The sequence below is a fragment of the Ceratotherium simum genome, chromosome 4 (assembly GCF_057802395.1).
Source record: "Ceratotherium simum simum isolate JZ-2026a chromosome 4, ASM5780239v1, whole genome shotgun sequence".
Lineage (NCBI taxonomy): Eukaryota > Metazoa > Chordata > Mammalia > Perissodactyla > Rhinocerotidae > Ceratotherium > Ceratotherium simum.
In genome coordinates, this window is record NC_141903.1 from 90,561,136 (window position 1) to 90,566,871 (window position 5,736).

Sequence of the window (5,736 nt, forward strand, 5' to 3'; positions counted from 1 at the left end):
CCGCTCTGCCCGGGCTGCCGCCTCGCCCCGCCCGCCGGGAGGAGGCGCCGAGCGCGGCCCCGGAGTCAGGTGACGGCCCCCGCCCCGCGTCCCCGCCGCGCCCCGCCCCCGTCACCCCGCCCCCGGCCGCTCCCGGCCCCGCCTCACCCCGCCCTCCGCACCCCCCCTCGCAGCTCCCCGCCCCACGGCCGCTCCCCGCCCCGCCCCACCCCCCCCCCGCCCCGGCCCCGCGGGGCGGCGCCCCCTCCAGCCACCGTGCAGGGTCGGGCCAGGGGAAAGGGTCTGCCGACCGGCCGGGGAGCCTGCGGCGCGCGGCTCTCCTGGGGCCCGAAACCTCCTGTCCCCCACCCCAAACTCCAGATAACCAAGGGTGATTCGTGTATGGCTCCCAAGTCTAGACTTTTCTTTAACGGTAATTCAGCTTTAATTAATAAAGCCTCACCTCAGGACCCCCAGGGCAGAGCTGTGAACAGGTGGGAGGTTAACAATTATGCAGAAAGAGCCCTGAGGGCCTAGTGGTTCAAGTTTGGCGCTTTCACCTCTTCCGGCGGTGGGGTTCCTGGGGCGCAGAACCTCACCACCCGGAACCTCACCACCCGTCTGTCAGTAGCCATGCTGGGCAGCCGCTCATATAGAAGGACTAGAAGGACTTACAGCTAGGATACACATGCACTGGGGCTTTGGGAAGAAAAAAAATGATGCAGAAGATACTGCGTGAGAGAGCGTGTTGGCGGGGATGGGTAGAGGACTTAAAACTTCAAAAGGACACCATGGACCAAGTTGATAGGCAGATAGATGTTACAAGAGGGAATCTATTTGTAATGAGGGATTAATATTGTCAGAGTCTAATTTTCAAAAAAGTGTGGGAGATCAAAATTAGCTACCTCAAAATATGTCTCTTTACCTTGATTATTTTCTCTGAAAGAAACTTTAACCTCCCTTCCCCCCCCCCCCCAAGGGAGGGAATTTAACCCTGGGTGTTTATAGACTGGGAGAGGCCTTGCTAAGCCCATTCTTATCCATGTTCTGTTTACCAAACATTTACATTTATAAGGGAACCCTCCATTTGTCAAGGTATCTCCCTCTCTGTACCAAGAAGCAGGAGGGATGACCTTATCTCTAGAAACTCGTATGAGTGCAGAAGGTGATTGCTTCTGCGTATTCTGGACTGCTGTGCTGATAACTCCCATAGCTGACTCCCCACCCTCAACATCCTCGTCTGTCTGCCTGAATATGCTATTTAAGGTGAAAACCTCCACCATTTGTCGAGAAACTCGGTTTCTCCCGTGTATACATGTTATAAAGCTTTGTTTGATTTACTCCTGCTATTTGGTCTCATGTCGATTTAATTTGTAGCCCCGCCAAAAAGGACCCAGAGTGGGTAGATGATAGTCTTCTTGCCCCACAAAAGTTATAAACATGACTCATTACAAAATAGAATGAAACTGTATCAGAGATTTTATTCAACTCAAGAATTAGACAGTTATTACGATATAAGTCTGGTTCAAAGACAATTTACTAAAGCAATGTTAGAATAATATTGCTAAATAGGTTAAAAATTGAGTAATGTCCCACACTGACTTGGCCCTAGTATCTAAGCCTGGGCCGTCCCATCCTCACTCAAGTAAATGAAAAAGAAATTTCATTTATATTGAATTTCTGAGAGTAACTTAAATATTTATTTGTGACAAGCCTCTCTCTCTCTCTCTATATATATATATTATATACACACATGCATATACATATATATAAACACACATGCATATACATATATATAAACACACACACACTATTTGGAGATAAAATAGCAGATCTAGAAGCAAGCAGAAACAATATCATTAGATCCAACATGGCAGGGATTCAAATATCATCTCTCTCTCCCTCTCTTCCCCCTTCCCCTCCCCTCTCTGCTCTTCCCTCTCCCCTCCTCTCTTTATATATCTCTATCTTTCAACTCGGTTTTCTGTATTGGCTTCATTCTTGGACAGTCTCTTTCTTCATTATAATACCCTAGGTAGCAAGGACAACCGCTCAAGAAAGTGTAAGTCCCACACTCAACATATTGTTCCTGATAAAGGATCCCAATTGACAAGCTTGATTTCACACCCGCCCCTATGGCAGAACTAGTGAAGTCACATCACCAACATGGAATGGAGATGCCAACTTTTCCAAAAGGAGAAGAGGTGTTCTGTTACCAGAAGGAGAAAGGGATATTAGGCAGGCCAGAACCACAGATCTGCTATGTTAGTATTCTGAAAATGTTGGTGAAAAGCTGTAACAACAGACTTCAAAGAAACTTTATGGGGCATGCTTAAAGTAAAGTTCTGTAACAGCAAGCCTCAGTATCACACTATTCTTCACTCTTCTTATAATTAACATAAATTTAATTTGCACTATACATCTTAGCTGCCACTTTTTACTGTTAATTGAAGGCTAACAGCATAAGCTTTCCAAGATTCAATCTCCATTTCATATTGTTGAAATTACCATATATTTAATGATGACTTCACCTTGTGTATTAGTTATCTATTGCTGTGTAACAAATTACTCCAAAACTTAGGAGCTTAAAACAACAACAAATAATAAATGCTACAATAATAAATATCTCATTGCTTCTGTGGATCAGGAATTCGGGAATCTTAGCTGGGTGATTCTGGCTCAGAGACTTTGATGAGGTTGCAGTTATCTGAAGGCTTTTTTCTGAAAGCTTTTTTTCCTGAAGGCTGATGCTAGAGGATCTGATTCTAAGCTAACTTCCATGGCTGTTGGCAAGAGACCTGAGTTCCTTGCTGGCTGTTGGCTGAAGGCCTCAGTTAGTTGCTGCGTGTGTCTCTCCATAGGGTTCTTGTGACGCTCGCAACATGGCAACTGGCTTCCCCTAGACCAAGTGATCTAAGAGAGACAGAGAGCACAAAGAGGAAAGCACGATGCCTTTATGTGACTTAATCTTGTAAGTGATGCTTCCACCATATTGTATCCCTTAGAAACGAGTTACTAAATACAGCCCGCATTCAAGGGGAGGGACATTAGGCTCCATCTTTTGAAGGGAGGAGTCCACTCTCCGACCACAAATTATTTATATTCCTCTCATATGCAAATAATATTGCCTTCCTCCCAGGAACCCCAAAAGTCTCCTCCCTTTACAACTTTAGCTTGAAATCGAGAATGTTGGCATCTAAATTAGTTCTAGGTATGGATAAAGCTCCTTGTATGTATCCTTAAATATTCTCAAGTAACAGTCTTTTAATCTGAAGACCTGTGAACTAAAGGGACAAGTTATCTGCTCCCCATGTGTATAAAATATGATGGTGGGACAGGCATAGGACAACCACTATAGACAGTTCTGTTCAAAAGAGGCATCAAGAGGTCTGTAGCAATTCCTAAATCCAGCCAGGCAAATGTTGGGAGTTCCTTGATTAGGATTCAAAGCCTGGAAGTAATTCTCTGTGGCTCTTGACTCCGCTGTCTGGACTTTTGGTTCTGCCTTCTGATTCGTCTTTCCTTTTGCGTGAAAAGTAGGATGTGTTTGTAGTTGAGTAGATTTCTCAGCCTGGTGCTACTTGTAGAACTATGAGGATCCAAAGACCCTTTTTCATTTGGTACTGTCCTTATCCCTTTCAGTTCAAACTGGCGCTGTTTCTGCCAACATAATTCTGTTAAAAACTGTTGATTCACTATGAATCTCACTGAGATTTATGCCACTAGACAAAGCTACACCTGCCAATCTCTTCAAGATATGTGCTTCTCCACCTTGGGCTTCTGCTGAGGGAGAACATCCTCAGAAACCCTGTTGTATGATTGAAAGGATCAGTCAGGCACAGCTTAAAACATTTGGATGACATTTGTCTCATTGACAGATGCTCTAAGGCACCACCATAGCTCTTCCTGAGGTCTTGAGAGACTTTATGATCACAAATTTTGTTTCATAGTTAGACCCTGTTTTCCTGAGTGACTGGACTTGATCTCTGCCTGAAAGCCAGGTCTTCATTTCAGTGTCGTTGGCTGCCTAGAAAGTCTGGAAATCTTAAAAAAGCCATTAAGTCATGGCTTCTTTCTGTTTAACAGTCCTTCTGTTAGCCTATTTTATTCCTTCCACGTTTCAGTATAGCAGAGAGATGGAGCGAGGAGGCACCTTGAACACCCCAGCTGGAAATCTCCTTAAGCAGCCCACAGATTCATCAGGCAGGCGCCTCTTCTTTCCACATTACTGCAGGCCACTGCGTTGCTCATCCTTCTGCCATGGTATAACCAGGACCTCGTGTCCTCCAGTTTCCAATAAGATCTTCCTCATTCTCCTTTAAGTGAGCTTCCTCAAGTCTGTACTTCTAACACTTTTCAAGGTACTTCATGCTTTCCTCCAAGCCTGTCTTCAAAGTCATTCCAGCTGTGTCCACTGCCTGACTCCACAGTCACTCCTGCATTTTAAGGGTTTGTTATGGCAGCAGCCCACTACCAGGTATCAAAATTGGTATTTATTATTTGTTGCTGTGTAACAAATTACCAACACTTAAAGGAAGTGTACAATTAAAATTTTGATAGCTAGTGCCAAATTTTCCTCTGAAACCGGTAACAGTGTAGGAGTGTCCATTTCTCTACGATCTCATCTCACAACATTATTAATCATTTTCAATTTTGTAAACTGTTTTAATTCATACTTCCTTAATTACTTGTGAGGTTAGATAAAATGACCATTTTATATCTTCTAGTAAGAGCCTTTTCATATCTTTTCAGTTGTCTTCTTTCTCTAATGATTTGTATGGGTGATTTTAAAATTATGGATATTAATCTGTCCTGTATATTGCAAATATTTTCCCCTAGTTATCAATTTTCTTTTATCTTTACTTACATGGTAGTTTGTCTTACAGTGGTATTAACTTTTTTTGAGATCTAATTTGTCAGTCTTCCTTTTATAGCTTCAGGATTTGTCTTGATTAGAGTTCAAAGATAAAAAAAATTCTCCTATGTTTTTTCTCTAATGCTTCTGATAAATAAATAACGAGCAATAGGATATATTAGAGTATATGAGGAAGCCATTTGGTGTAAAACTAATTTGGCCTAAATTTGTTTTTCCAAAAGGGCCTGATGTGGCTGTTGAACATGCACTGTATATCTGCTTTACCTATTTACTATGTCCCAAAGACAAGAACAATGCCCTGAAAGATAAGGATGTAACTTCCCCCACATCAGCATTTCCTTAAGGATAAGCATCTCTCCCTAAACTAAGGATTGATTGCTGACCTGCTGTGCTCACCATGTGACCACCCACCTTGCAACCACTGACCTGCTGTGTTCACTGAATTGCTGTGCCAGCAAAGCAATCTCGTGACTATTGTAAAAGAGACATTCCAATCATATGTGACACATGCTCTTTGATGGTATATAACCACTCTGTACACCTCCACTTCTTTGGAGTGCTCCATTCCTTTGTGAAAGGACTCTCTCGGGCTATGTGGTCCACTGGGTTGGCTCATAATAAACTCACCCCGATTTTGATTTATAGATTGTTTATGGGTTATTTGTGTCGACACTTCCATAGTTTTGTTTTTAAGTTGGATACTTTACTCCAGCTGCTATTTTTTTTGTGTGCATAGTTGAGGTAAGACTCTAACTTTTTTCCCTAAGTGGATAACCAATCATCAGAATGCCATATATTGAATAGGCCATTCTTTCTTCACTGATTTAAAACACTTCCTATACTTTATTGTAAATTTTCATAAAGATGTATACTTCTGTTTG